We start from the raw sequence: 15527 nt of genomic DNA, 5'->3' as shown, positions 1-15527 counted from the left end.
AGAGAGAGAGAAAGCAGATTCAGAGTTCCCACCCAGAGATTTCAATGTTGAGGTGCCTAATTTGTGGGTTCATGGAATATACCTCTTTTTGGATTGCTTTTCTCTCCATATAAACTTTACATTATCCTTCAAGTCAAAGACAAACAAACAAAAACCTTTTTATTTAACACAAGAAGGGGGTAACCTCCAAAGTAACTGCATGAACAGTTCATTGAAAACCTAAATATCCGTGATAACAAGAGCCACAGAGGAGTGGGGGAGTGAGGCTGAAGGTAGCTGAAGATGACGTGGGCTTTCCAGGAGGTGAGTCCCAGCCCGGGGTCAGACTCTTTTTGGAACGAGAGCTGGAGCGGTTGTTCAGACTTTGCAGATGCCTCCTGGAGGCTTGCACCTCAGCCAGGGTCAGTGGATGGGGCCCGCAGAGCCTCGTGCCAGGCCTGAGAAGTCTGCGTGCTTGGGGTTCATCGGGGTGGGGCTGATGCCATTTTGGTCATTGCAGAAAAGGAGTGGGGCTGTTCTGATATTAGGGGAAAGTGAGCAAATCCATTAAAAATAAAGGCTGGACATTCCATTCAGCACTTCTCCTTCTGCCAGTACCCCCACCCGTCGATAGATCGTGCCACTGTGGCCTGGGGACCTAGGAACCTGGCCTGACTTTGACCAGTGAGTTTGCTGGTGGCTCCAACTGCGAAAGCAAGAGAGGAGAGGATCCACTGAGAATGGTCAGAGATGGTCCCTGTGAGCCAGCTACTGTTCAAGGGATTTTTTTTTTTTTATTAAATAAACTTTTTACAGAGGTTTAACACATTGACTGAAAAGTGCACAAATGTTAAGTGCAGAGCTCATGAATTTTTCATGAAGCAAACACGCCTGGGAATCCAGGGCTCGGTGGAGAAACAGACCATCACCAAGCACCCCAGAACTCTTGTGGTTCTCCCCGATTCTGGCTTCCAACCCCATAGGTTACTTTTGCCTGGTTTTGAACCCTGGCAAGAGTAAGTGTCTGATTCCTTTTTCTCAACCTTAAAAAACATGTGATTTCCGCCCCCTTTTCCAGGAGGCGGGTTGTGGGATGACCCTTCATCCACTGAGGTTGCGGGGGCAACTCGGAAACCTTGGCGACCAGACGCCCCTCCAGCCTCGGGCTCCGGGCTCCAGGGCTTTCGCTCCAGGCGCCCTTGAATGAGCTCTGTGTCTTCCAGCAGAGAGTGTGACTTGCTGCCACCTGGAAAACGCAGGAGTGTGGAAGCCGGAGTCCAGAGCAGCTATAATTGTGGGCTCACACTGAGCCCAGCAAGCCTTGGAGAGACTTGCTACATTCCTCGCAGAGGACAAATTAGATTTATATCCCTTAATCAGAGTCAGGGCTCCTGGCGCTCCCTCACGGGCCACCGGGTGGGGGCCTCCTGTGGGGAGAAGGGCTGGGTGGGAGGGGGGCCCGGGAAGGGTGGCCACAGCTCTTTGTCGAATATATTTTTGTTCTATTAGGGAGTAAAGGGGAATACAGCCCTTAGGTAATTTTCCAGAATAACTCGTTAAGAAGCAGCCATCCGCAGGTTTTTCCAGATGATTCCTTCCTTAGTTTTAACGTTTGATTTTATTTTTTACTATTAATTTGGGCCAAAGGTTGGGGCTATCAGTTTCATAGCTACATAAAAGTCCTCTTACCCAAAGTTGTTCCCCGTAAGTTTTAAGGCATGCTTTGCCTTTTAAAAATATTTTGTAAATTCTTGAATAGAAGGATGACTGTGTCCTTTTGGCTTTTGCTTCTGAAAGTTGAAGGAGCCAATCTCTCATCCTCTCTGTGAATGTGTTTGTGGAGGGGTGTATTTTGATAATCAGCAGTGCTGTGCAATTCCTCCCCTGTATCATCGCAGTTACTCTTATATCATTAAGTTCTCCAGGCATATTTGCTTATGGGGATGTTTTAAGAAAAAAATTTTTTTTAAAGATGCTAATAGAAAAATATAACCCATATTTTGAAAAGGCATCTCACTTTTTTCCCTCAGAGTGTATGTTCTAAGACCTGGAGATGTAAATGGGGCTTATATATATTACCACATACATCTCTAGAGATAAACAAAAATGGATTATGCTATATATACCGTTCTGCACCTTGAGAGAGAGGGCTTTCTCTCCTCTGCCTATATTGTAGATATTCTTTCATGTTAGTATATTCTGGCTCCTGGATTTTTTTTTAATTTTTATTTATTTATTTTTTTTAAAGGCTGCAGTGTTCTTGGTGGGTATGCCATATCATATTTACCCATCCTGCTTGGTAGATGTTTAAGTTCTTCAAAGTTTTGAGGTTTTGCAAATAACCATGTAAAGGAAAACCAGCCTTCTGTGTATTTCTCTATGCGTTTATATTAATATATTCCTAAGAATGGGCCTCCCCGATGGCTCAGTGGTTAAGAATCCGCCTGTAATGCAAGAGACACAGGTTCGATCCCTGGGTCAGGAAGATCCCCTGGAGAAGGTCATGGTTACCCACTCCAGGATTCTTGCCTGGAGAATTCCATGGACAGAGGAGCCTGTGGGCTACAGTCCATGGGGTCACAAAGAATTGGACATTACTGAAGCGACTTAGCACACGTGCATTCCTAAGGATAGATTCCTAGAAATGAAACCAGTGAGTCCAAAGATAAGCTCATATTAAATAGTGCTGGGCACTGCCAAATGGCCCCAGAGAGCTGGTAGCAACTGATTTTCCCACCAGTAGTATCAGTGTCCTTAAAGCCACGCACAGCTACGCCAGCTCAGTATTATCCATCTTGCTAACTTCTGCTGATCAGATTGTTTTTAAAAATGGCGTTTCCGTTTGCATTTGTTTAATTGCCGTTGAGGTTGTGCGTCTTTTTTTCTATTAGCCACCTACATTTTTTTTGTGACATGCTTGTTTATTTCCTGTATCTGTTTTTCTCTTGATTTGTTTGAGATTTTCTTATGAATTTTTAAGTTCTTTGTAAATAGGGACACAGAGGATTGTTTTGAAAGATAACATTTAGGAAAAAAATCATCTTGATGGGCATTCCAGGCTATAAAGCTCCACAAAAGATCAAGTAGTCCATCTTCTTTTTGGAGCTGATTAAAGGTTTTCGTTTTCTGTTTTGCTTTTATCTAATTAGGTGCAAATTTTCCTCTTAGCTGGAGAGTCCCGGCTGTCTGTAACTGCATTATTGTTGGTGCAGTGCGGGGTGGATGGTGATGTGCCCTGGAAAAGGAGCAGTGCCAGGCAGGGGTTGGTGCTTGTTGGAGCTGATTACTGTGGATGTTCAGTGAGGAGCTGAATTCCTTGCCTCGTTTAAAGACCACGGCCGCTCCAGTCTTCAGCATAAAGACCCATGATCGACAAAAGGAGAGACAGGGAGCGTCTCTCGAGCTCTGTTGGCAGTTGTGGCTCATGGTGTTTCTTCATTCTGCTGGCGTTTCCTAGATCAGTGCTGCTCCCTAAACTCTCTTGGCAGGTTCACATGGAGCCAGGATTCTTCCCTCCACGTCCAGAGCTGGTGGAGGGTAGCCACCTCCCATGCTGATAAACAGACTGGGTTGTTTGTTCCAAGGAGGCCAGGGTTTCCAGGAATGGAGGTGGCTGGGGGCCCAGGTCTCAGTGTTCCCGAGGCCTTGGATGGCAGGACCAGCTTTGACGGAACCCCTTAGAGCCCTCCATTTCTCCGGGCCACCCACGCTGCTCCAGTAGCGGAGGGCTTGCGCCTTGCCTGCTCTGGGTGAGAGTCCCAGCCCCCAGTGCCACTGTCTTCAGTGCAGCTGTCACTGCTCCTTGGATACGGAAAGAAACAAACAAAGGCCAAGTGTGTGGGGTGCTGATGGTTTGAGATTCACTGCGGTGAAAGGGGAATCAACCTCCCCCTGGATGGAAGCCCGAAGGCTTGCCTGAGGCTGCCTGCAACCCAGCACAGAGCAGAAACAGAAGGGGGCCTGACTCCTGTGGGTGTGATCAGCGCCTGGATGCATCTGGGCCTGATTCTTCTCTCCCAGGAACCTTGATTTCTGGGGAGCAGGCTCTGAGAGAATGGGTCATCGCAGAATGCTGTCTCTTCTGTGTCCCCGATGGCTGTGTCAGCTGATGCTGACAGCGCGTGCCCTAGACAGAGTCCTCATGCCCAAGAGTCCTGGAGGCCAGCCCTTACCTGACGAGGTTACTGTCACAGGATTGGGCTACGTTGGAATTTTTACTTTGAGCCGTGGAGAATTATCCGTTTAAGCTCAAGTGAATCTAGAAGTGAAGATGGCTCTGTAGAAAATCCCTGAAACCCATGGACTTCTCAGAAAGGAGCGTGATAACAATGATAGGAATGAAATTACTGGGGAATCCTGCTCCCCTACTCCCATTTTTCAGATAATTGAGTTGAGCTCAAATTGTTATCTGAGCATGAAGAAACATGTCTTCATTCCATAAATCTTAAGCTGCATACAAATGTGGACTGTCCATATGATTGAGGAATAATTTTAACTTGCAGGAATAATCCACAAAATGTTGAGTGAGAGGCTATTCAGAATATGATAGCACAAAGAAGCAACCATCCATATTTCTATACACCCACACACTCCGTGCCTCCCACCCTCCCTCATTTCAGCATTCTGTCCTTGGCTCTGGGCTACATCAGGACACTTTCCCTCCCTTGGTGTGAAAGTTGCTCATGGGGTTTTTCGGTAAGACTGGAACACAAACAGTGGCTATTGTGATAAGGGAAGAGAAAGACATTTGCGTCAGTTATATTGAAAGTTTCTGATGGGGGAGCTTGTAAAGTAACCTGCAAGTTAGGGGCTGCAGGAGAGGTGGGCTGGCCAGGACACGCACCTCTCCTGTGCTGACCCCAGGGCCGTGGCCTTACCCTCTATGGAATGACAGTGAGGGGTGCGATCAGGTTCGCTCTACAGCTACGTGAAGGATGCCTTTTAGAGGTCAAGGCTGGATCTTGGAAAGCCAGCGAGTAAGCTGTTAATGCAAAGCCATAAAGGCAGAGAGTATTCGAACTAGGGTTGTGAGTGGTAGGAATGATGAGGAAAGATGGAAGTGAAAAGTGTTTTACACTGGTTGATTGACATGGGTGGAAGTAAAGCGGGAGGGATGGTTGGCCGTTCTACCAACTGATATACTCAGTGATACAGCCAGGGGCAGGTTTAGAAGAAAACTTTAGAGTTCTGTTCAGAGCATGCTGAGTTGGTGCCCGGGACAGGGTGTCTTGAGCAGTAGTGGGTGGAAGTGCGCAATTGTGAGTGAAGGATGGAGTCGAAGGGAAGAGGGCTGAGCTGGAAGTTGACCCTAGTGGCAGACAAGACAGTATCCAGGGAAGATGACTGTCACTCACGCAACGGGAGACACAACTCTGGAGGCGAAAGAGGGGTGGGTGGAGTGAGAGAAGCCTCCAAGGAGATGGAGGAGGAGCGATCAGAGAACCAGGAGCGTGGGGAAGATGGGGGAACGGGAGAACATCATGTCAGCGAGGCCGAGGGAATGGAATTTCGGGAGGAGGGAGTCATCCAGTTTATCCACTGCAGCCTAGTTGTGTGCCAGATAAAGACTGAAAGTAACTTTTGGATAACAAATGCTGGAGAGAGTGTGGGAAAAAAAGGGAAGCCTCCTACACTGTTGGTGGGAATGTAAATTGATGTAGTCACTATGGAGAACAGTATGGAGGTTCCTCCACAAACCAAAAATAGAGTTGCCATATGATCCAATAATCCCACTCCTGGGGGACATATCTGGATAAAACTATAATTTGAAAGACTGCATGAATGCTTATGTTCATAGCAGCATTATTTTCAATAGCCAAGACAAGGAAGCAACCTAAGTATCCATCAACAGATGTACAATGGAATAGTACTCATCCATAAAAAAGAGTGAAATAATGCCATTTGCCGCAACATGGACATACCTAGAGATCATCATACTAAGATAATTATCAGAAAGAAAAAGACAGATACTATACTACATCACTTACATGTGGAATCTAAAATATGACGCAAATGAACTTATCTTTGAACCAAAACAGACTCACAGACATAAAGAAGAGATTTGTGGTTTGCAAAGGGGAAGAGGGGCAGGGAAGGGTTGAACTGGGAGGATGAAACTAGCAGATGCGTACTGGCATATATAGAATGGATAAGCAACGAGGTCTTACTGTATGGCACGGGTAACTATATTCAATATCCATAAACCATAATGGAAAAGAATATGAAAAAGAACATATATACATACTCACACTGAATCTCTTTGCTGTACGTCAGAAACCAACACAGCATTGTAAATCAACTATTCTTCAGTAAAATAAATGAATAAATAGCTCTTGGATTCATCAGTTGGGAGGCATGGGAGGCCCCTGGGGACTTTGTGAAAATAGATCCAGGAAAGCAAAGCGGGCAGGAACTGGGGGGTGTCCGAGGGTGAAGATCATGCAGACTGTAGGGGCTGAACCTGTTGAAAGGTTGATCTGGTCTCTGTGTTCAGCAAGCCTTTGACTTCTTTCCAGTGACTTGGTGCTGGGCTGCACCTGTTACCAGGGTGCTGGGAGAACCTGAACCAGAGCCATGTGGTAGGGCCTCTTCAGGTGATCAAAAAATAGTTGGTTAATGAGCAGCTCCCGTCTCTCAATCTCTCATCTCACCTCATAGGATTCTATCTTCTTCAGTTTAAGGTGGATTCTTTTGCACTTGAGATCACCTTTCCACTAATTATTAATCATGTAATTACATTATAATGATATGTCTTGTGTAATGACAGTCTCTGCCTACATTACATCTAGTCTTTATATAATAGTCATTCTTGAATAGTGGATAATAATACCTTTAACAAATGAACTCTGGCTAATCTATGGCCCCAATCTGCGTGCTGTCATAAAATATCTGAAAATGCTGGAAGCTTTCACTGAATTTTTAGTATATGTATCTTCTTTTTCTGTAAGAAGTTTACTGGTCCAAATGGTAAACAATGAGAATTGAAATGTTTTCAAATCCGGGACTATATATGAATCCAATACCACGAGGGACAAAACAGCTCTTTGATCACCCCCAGGAGCTTATCGAGCTCATGTTTGGTCCATCTTCATTTTATAGATGAGGAAACTGAGGCACAGAGGACTTAAGCCATCCCCCTGAGCTTAGGAGGAGTGGAATTAGAATTTAGAGTTTGTGGGCTTTAGGGCTGACCTGAAAGAAACCAGCTCTGGGATGGATCCCTCTTTCAGTTTTAATTCGCCATGTTTTCTGGGCCATCATAAACTACCCTTCACAACGTGGAGAATCCAAACAGGTTCGCCTGCAAGGTTTCAGCCCCTTGTTGTTACCAAATCCGACAAATCTCTTGCAAAGATGAGTGGCTCCCTCTGAAATCAGTGCTCATTCAGACACGCGGACTGAAGCGGGACTCCAGCCGTAAATACTGCTTAATTCTGGCACTTGCTGGATGTACAAACATCATTTGCTCAAGAAGTCAGCTAATTTCTCCTGATGGAGGGCCTGTCGGCGTGCCGAGCACGGAGGGAGGTGCTCACGCGAGCAGATTGTAGAAGCAGGACGGATGGGTTTAATGGATTAAGCTGCTTAAGAAAATTTAAAAAGACGCACCAGTTAATATGTATTCCCCCCTTGCTTGGCGGTAACAGGCTGGCATTTTTGATTTCCCTGGCAGAGTTCCTCTCCTAATCGGAAGTGATAAGCCAGACAGTCATTCATTTGCTGAGATGTGATGGAAAATTGTGGATGATTGCAGGGAACTAGGGAGTCCTTGACTCCATAGGGAATGGGGGAGGGCAGGTCTGGTTTGTGACTCTTTAAAGATTATTTTCTCCTGGGGCAGGGGAGGTGGAATCAACCATCTCCATGGGGGATGATGCAGGAGGTCGGAGTCCTAATATGTAGTGGCAAGAGTTAAGTCTCCCTCAGGGGCTGGAACCTGAGTTCTCTGGCCAGTTCCAGCCCTGCCCTTCGAGAAGCTGGCTGACCTCTGAGTCTTAGTCTCTTTGTGTTTGAAAAGGAGGAACTGCCTTCAGTATCTGCCTTGCAGGAATGTTTTTAGTCCTTCAGCTGAGGAGCTCTGTGTAAACCCCAGGTATTATTTTTAAATGCTAGAGAATGTATCTAGGGTGGGCAGATGGCAAATGTTTGCCTGCCTCTGGGACTGAGGGTGTGTCCATGGAAGCAAGAATGAGCGGTCAAGAGCTAGAAGGGAACTTGGACGTCATCTGTTACTACTTTATTTTACATCTGGGGTACCTGAGACCCCAAGAGATGGAGCTTCACCCCCAGATTCCAACGGTGAAATCCCATGTGCCTTTCACCTGTGACCTGCTTCATAACCACGTGGTTTGGAAGGGTTGGCTCGTGAATATAGTTTGGCTGCTGCTAAAGAGCCTTAGGAATGATCAGTGGAGGGTTAATTATTTCCTAGCAATAGTGGAACTGAGACTGTCGTGTGTTAGAATACACAGCGTCACCTTGTGATTCTTAAAACCTACTGACTATCTTCAAAGTCTACTTTTCTGGACCTAAGTGACCACTGGTCTCAGCCAGCCAACCAGCTCCACGTGCCCAGTCTGTGTGCCCTTTCTAGGGAGGCAGAGGGAGAAAGGGGCTCAGCCTTGTCTGAGTTACCACTATGCTACCTGTCCTAGGAGGAGAGGCAGGGAGATGGTGGAGGGAAGGAAGGAGTCATGAACTAGAACTGTTAGTGAACTCCCAGTGTATGCCGCCTAAGCTATTATATTTATCTCTCTGTTATATATATGTATATATAGAATGTATTATATGTATGTGTGTGTGTGTTTGTATGTATTATATCCCTTCCCAGGTGGCTCAGTGGTAAAGAATCCGCCTGCAATGCAGAAGACTTGGGTTCGATCCACGGGTCGGGAAGATCCCCAGGAGAATGAAATGGCAACCGACTCCAGTATTTTCGCCTGGGAAATGCCACGGACAGAGGATCCCGGTGGGCTACAATCCATGGACTCGCAAAGAGTCGGACATGATTTGGCGACTACGCTAATCCCGCAGCAACCCTGATAGGGAGGTAGGGTCACCCCAGTTTCACGAGTGGAAAATTCCAGCTCAGAGAGGGTAACTTACCTGTCTGAAGTCACACGGCTAGTTAACAGTGGTAAGAGAATCAGGCATTTGGCAATGGTGATGGGGCACACCAAATCAAAGCCTTGGCTGCCGCAGCTTAGCCCACACTTGCTCAGCCTTCTGCAGCCCCATGTTGGGGGGTGGGGTGGAGTAAGGAGGCAGATGGCATGGACTATTCTGAGAAAGCAACCTTTCCTGTGGCTTTTCCCCACCCTGACATCTCAGGGAGTTAGTATTTATAAAATATCTGACCTGGCTGGCCCTTGTTATTTTTATTTTTGGAATGTCATGCCTTAGTAAGTTGGATGGGTAAATCTGTCTTGTGAGAAGTGTTTATTTTTTTCCCCTACAATCCACTTCTGCTCTGCAACTGTTGCTGCCTTTCAGAAAATGAAAAGAGTTCGTAATAGACCAAATCTCTCAGATGGATGTCCTTGCATTTTTTTCCTCCGTGTGAGCACTTGTCCCCTTTTATCTCTCTTCCTTTTATAGTTGATGAGGTTTTTGATGCTAGAACACTAGTGATAAACAGTTCCATGTGTCTTTCATAGACTTTTCTCAAATATTAGCATAGTATTTGTTCTTTATAATAAATTTTATTAATGAAACATATTTTAAAGGATGGGAAAATGACCAAGAATAACACAAAGAAAGCCTGTGTGCTTTCCCCCCAGCTCCCTTAAACTCTGATATTTTGTTGTGCTTGCTTCAGACTGCTTGAAAGAAAGAAATGTTACAGTTGAAGTTCATTGGGTGCCCTCTGACCCCATTCGACAGAGGGTAACCACTGTCCTGAATCTGATATCTTCCTTTCCTGCACATTTTCAAAAATACCTTCAGATCTGGATGTATCTGTTAGAGTAGCATGTTCTTCGATGAAGTAGCATAGACTTCAAGGTATATTCTGCTGCTTGGTTTTTCATTAAGCATCAGGTTTCTCAGATTGACCCATGGTGATGTGCACCACCCCAGTTCATTCAATTCCAGCCCTGGGCAATTAGTCCATAGCTTTGAATGGACTGGATTCTCCATCCGTTCTCGTTTTGATGACTTCGGTGTGTCTGGCAGTTTTTATTACGACAGTGCCACCATGAAGGTTCTGTTGCTTATCTTGTGCATGCTTGCCCCAGGCCTGGAGTAGGTACCAGAAGAGGATCAGCTGGGTTAAAGCCTTGGTACACCTTCGGCCTCACTGGGCATTGCTAAATGGCTCTCCTGCATTACTCCACACCTGTAGCTGGGAGTTCACGTTGTATGTAACCCATCATTGTGCCACGTGAGAATATCAGACTTCAAATCTTTGCAAGTCTGGTGAGTGTGAAAGAGAACTCCTTTGTTTCGTTTATCATGCTCTGATGACAAGTGAGGTTGAGTTTGTCTGAAGCAGCTATTTGAGTTTTCTCATCTGGGAACATAACTGTTCATTTCTACGCTCAGACCAGTTTTCTGTTGGGTGGTCTCTTTCCATATATAATCTTATAAGAAAATCCTGAATATGGATCTTTGTGGGTTATATACATGGCAGATACCATTTCCAATTAGTTGCTTATCTTTTAACTCCATTTATAGCATCTTTTAATGACCAGCTGTTTTCCACTTTAATGCAGTCATATTTATCACTTTTAATGACTTGTGCTTTTTTGACTCTTCTTTTAGAAATCCTTCCTTACCTGTGCTCATCAGGGTGTGCTTTGGGGCCTAAATGAAGCTCTTTGCTTTTCTGACCTTATTTCTTGGTTTGCTTTGGGACTTTCCCATGCTTGCCTTGGGTATGTCTATGCAGAGCAGAGTCCAGGCTGCACAATGGTTTCTAAGGACTGTCGGCATGGTGGCACCTGTCCCGGGGCAGATGGGACTGTGCTGACCTTGGAGTTGGAGATGAATTCCCTTCTTCTTGACCCTTTGGCTGTTTCTGAGAGGTGCTGAAGTGCAGGATTGATTGGTCCTCTCTGAAGCCTGGCTTATCTTCAAGCCTGATGGATTGGTTATAAAGTTGTCCCCTCTCCTGTCCTTCAGTTTATCTTCACTGCCTGATTTTTACTTCCTGCTGCTGTCATCGATTGAAGCTGAAAAGACAGAAGGCATGTGGGGCTAGGTTCTCACCCGGGCCTGCCATGCAGGTCACCCCTGGTGAGGACCCGGCGTGTGTGAAAAAAGAACAAGTGCGTATAGAAGTTCATCCAGAAAAGTTCTTTGTTTCTCTTCCTTCCCTCATGGGAGCTCAGGAGTGTTTTACAGAACCAATCTCATTACCCCTTGCTTTTTGCACAGAAGTATAAATAGATTTGGGTTTCCCAAGTGGTGCAGTGGTTAAGAATCTGCCTGCCAATGCAGAAGACACAAGAGACACGGCTTTGATCCTTGGGTCGGGAAGATCCCTTGGAGTAGGAAATGGCAACCTGCTCCAGTATTTTTGCCTGGAAAATTCCATGGACAGAGAAACCTGGCAGACTGCAGTCCATGGTGTTGCAAAGAGTTGGACACGACTGAGCACACATAAATAGATTCAGGTAGGGTTTAGATAAATTCACAGAACCTGAGCGTGTCAGAACTGGAAGTGTCCTTAGGCGTCATCGCCTCATGCAGTCAACAAGCATTTCCTGCATTTCTGCTGGGTGCCTGGCACTTGCGGGGACATAGAGCAGCAGAGATCCCTGCCTTTGTAGTGGTGGTGAGGGCAGCCACTAGACCGAAGGAATTGTTTTAGAGTGTGGCAGGTGTGATGACATAGAGAGGAAGGCCCTTTGGATTGAGTGCATCTTCCATTTTGGTATTTTAGGCGGACCTACTTTCTTGCTTAGAAGTATGCGAACTATGGCCCAGGGGCCAAAGCCAGTCCACCACCGTGCCTGAATTCAGAATGGTTTTTACCCTTTTAAAGTGGTTGAGAAAAATTAAACATTTGCAGTAGCTTTTAATGATAGGGGATACCAACTTTGAACCTCAGACCTCTGCCCCTTACCTGCCCCCCCCCCAGAAGAATTCTGTTCTCTTCACTAGTAGACTTGTACTACAGAAAATTGCTCTTGATTGTTATGTCAGTATTTTGAATTTCATCACTAAAAGTTGTGTAAAATATTGTTTTCTCTCCTCCTCTATAAGTCCTGGTGTAATGTCTTTAATTTGGCCTTCTGTGCGGCACAGCCTAAAATATTTACAGTCTGACCTAAAACGTTGGCAGATTCCTGTGCTATGTTTTGTCTTCACTCTGTTTTCTGGTTTGCAAAATGGGTGTGGGGCCTATTTCAGAGGACTACTGTGAAGACCGAGAAAGAGAACAGATGTTAGACTTCTGCCAGGTGCTAATGTCAGTAGATGTTAGATTTTCCGGAGTGAGAAGTCAATAATCAACTTCTTAAGGACTGCTAAAGGGAGCATACGAGGGTTGGGGACCAGGATGGGCAGGGGGCTCAGAACTCACCTTTGAGAATCAACCCCACCCGAGGAACAGCATACCCCAGCCCCTGAGTCGTGGACCTTGGACCTCACAAGGGCCGCATCCTGCCAGCTCTGCAAATCCCCACAGTGTTAATGCCGCTGGGATATAATTTTCCTCATGAAACGCAATGAAGCATAACTAAAAAATGTAAGTAACAGCTTCGGGCCCTTAATGAGGCTATAAATACAGTATGAAAATAATTTATAAAGCTATTTCCTGGTGAAGAGCTGTCCTTTACTTAGACCTCTTCGCTTTTCTCTTTGCCTGCCTCATTAATACTAGCCATTGGCTTTCTCTGCTCACTCATTTTAAGAAGGAAACAAAGGGTTTGTCAGTTTGTAGTGGCTGCTGCTCTGCATTGCACGAGAGAGGCAAATGGGAGCGTGGAGTGAAGCGCAGATGCTGGGTGGACGGCTTGGCTTGCTCACTGTCCAGGTGACTCACTCCATCCGTAAATCATTCCTGTGGGAAATTTACACCCCATCTTCCTTCAGGGTCAGTGTAAATATAATATGCTGTGTGTGTAAATATGAAAGTGAAAGTGTTAGTTGCTCAGTTGTGTCCGACTCTTTGCAGTTCCATGGACTGTAGCCTCCCAGGCTCCTCTCTCCTTGGGATTCTCCAGGCAAGAGCACTGGAATAGGTTGCCATTCCCTTCTTCAGGGGATCTTCCCAACCCAAGGATCAAACCCAGGTGTCCTGCATTGCAGGCAGATTCACTGGAGTCTGAGCCACAAGGGAAGCCCCATGAAATCCGTGTAAAAATGAGATCTGTGAATGCCAGGGATATCATCCCTGGGCCGAATCCATGAGTCATTTTATAACTTCTTCCCTATGTCCTTGGGCTGTATCTTCCTTGAACAGCTGGATATGCAGAGATTGGGGTGCTTAGAATGAGCTCTCAGGGCGGGCAGGTTGCTAGGCAGTCTTGACACAGCTGGAGACCTGGTCCAGCTTCTGCACTCAGAGGCAGAGGCCCATCCTCACGCCAGGCTCAGATGTCCATGCGTGGTTCCTCCCACCCTGCTGACAGCTAGGCTGCTCCCCAGACAGCTCTAGTGGGAAGCAGTTGGTTTGATGGAGAACCAAATGGCTCTGGGAAGTGCTCAAGGCAGATGTGTCTGGTTCCATCTGACACCAGGGCCACCGCGAGGAGTGGTCTGGACTCGAAAGGACCTGCAGGGATTTTTCAGGGCTGTTGAGAAACTGATCATGGTGGACCCGCTCACTTGCTTCTTCACATGTGCCTGTGCATGAGATGTTCATGTGTATTTGAAGGAGCAAGTCAAAGGGAAAGCAGATGGTTGTCTTCAGTGGCCTCATAACATGATGTGTGTTGGCACCAGGGAATGGGAAGAGGTGTGTTCATTCTCCAGGGAGGTTTTAGGGGAAGGTCTAGTTGAGATCTGTGTGTGTCTGTACATATGCGTGTGTATGTCTTGTTTTGTTCTTCACGGAGCCTGCAGACCGGATGGTCAGGAAGCAAAGGCTAAAAGCGAAGGTGATTGGACAGAAATCTGAAAACAGCGCCTGTTGATAGTTTGCAGATGCCAAGTCTGTATGACATCACATAAGGGGTGACCTTAGAGGGAGAAGATCAACGGAGGGAGGGAGGAGCATGTGGAGGGCTCCAACTGGTACAAGCAAATTCCCGTTTCTCCGCTGAAAAAGTCAGCATTGCTCACTGCCTGTTCCAGAAGGCACAGAATGCAGCAGCTGTCTTGAGTTTTTGCAGCGCCCCCTCATCAAATAAAAATTTGTGGGTGCCAGAAATTTTGGAAGAAACTGCAGCAGCAGCTTCTTCTTTCCTTTTGCCCAATGGGGGAGGACTTGGGTGTGTTTTTTTTGTTGTTGTTCTTGGTGCAGATGGTGTAGTTATTTTAAGTAAGTGATGTGCTGCTGCAGTGAAAATGGGCAACTCTTTTTCATTTTTCAGCTTAATGAAAAAAGAAAAAGGAGAAGGAGAAACCCCAGCTAGCCAACTTCGTGCTAATGCTTGTCTCTTTTGGATTCTAAATGTGTCCCAAGACACAGAGATGGGATAAATATTTCAGCCACTAGAAAGTCCTGCTGTCGGGCTCAAAAGATTTCTAACCTCTTTTAAAGCTGGCAGGGTAGTAATTTACTTGTACTCATCCAGACACCCCCATGTCCCTTATTTTTATGTATGTGCAGATCCCGCTCACCTTCTTGGGGGACGAGGCAGGGGGTAGATGGAACTTTCCAAGTTACAGTGTGAGGGATGGGGGATAAATTAGTAACTAGACATTTGGTTTTCTTCTGAGAATAACCACAGATAGTTGTTGATAACCTACTAAACATCAGATGCCCAGGACTCAGAGCAAAACAAATCAGTGCCCTTTGGGGTTGAGGAGTCTGGTGGGGAGATAGGACAGATTCATTGGTGAGCACACATTGGGATGAAGGAAAACAGAGGACACTGCCAGAGTGGGAAACAGGGGGACCAGCTTTAGATGGGGTGTTGGTGACGGAATCTCAGAGTCAGTGATACAAAGTGGAGGATAAATGAGATTAGCCAGGTGTAGCTGTTTGCCAGGGCTGCCGTGACAAGGAAACCTGGTGAGCAGCTTCAACACCAGACATTTCTTTACTCATGACTCTGGAGTCCAGAAGTCTGAGATCAAAGTGTGCAGCGTTGGTTTCTTTTGAGGTTTATCTCCTTGGCTTGTAGACAGCTGTCTCCTTCCAGAGTTTTCACATGACCCTCCCTGTGTGCGTCTGTGTCCTCATCTCTTTTTTAAGGTCACCAGACCGATGGGATTAGGGCCCACGCAAACGGCCTCATTTTAACTTTGTTGTTGTTCCATCGCTAAGTCGTGTCTGATTCTGTGACCCCATGGACTGCTGCACCCCAGGCTCCTCTTCATCCACTGTCTCCCAGAGTTACTCAAATTCATGTCTGTTGCGTCAGTGATGTTATCTAACCATCTCATCCTCTGCCGCCCCCTTCTCCTTTTGCCTTCAGTCTTTCCCAGCATTTTAA

At 46.1% G+C, this 15527-nt stretch overlaps 1 protein-coding gene across 5 annotated transcripts in view; it reads left to right on the top strand.

The window, feature by feature from the left end:
- The window catches only part of LDLRAD3 (low density lipoprotein receptor class A domain containing 3), a 257881-nt gene that overhangs the window by 56209 nt on the left and 186145 nt on the right, over positions 1-15527 (top strand). Inside the window, exon 2 of one of the 5 annotated variants that reach the window (XM_070473177.1) lies at positions 8810-9028. The exons of 3 other annotated variants lie outside the window; for them this stretch is intronic. The gene's annotated coding sequence lies outside the window, so the exon portion shown is untranslated. One more of the 5 variants, XM_070473178.1, reaches the window with a different exon arrangement.

The sequence above is a fragment of the Odocoileus virginianus genome, chromosome 10, assembly GCF_023699985.2.
Source record: "Odocoileus virginianus isolate 20LAN1187 ecotype Illinois chromosome 10, Ovbor_1.2, whole genome shotgun sequence".
Taxonomy (NCBI): domain Eukaryota; kingdom Metazoa; phylum Chordata; class Mammalia; order Artiodactyla; family Cervidae; genus Odocoileus; species Odocoileus virginianus.
The sequence above is the reverse complement of the archived record's forward strand: the minus strand, read 5'-3'. Positions and strand labels throughout refer to the sequence as shown.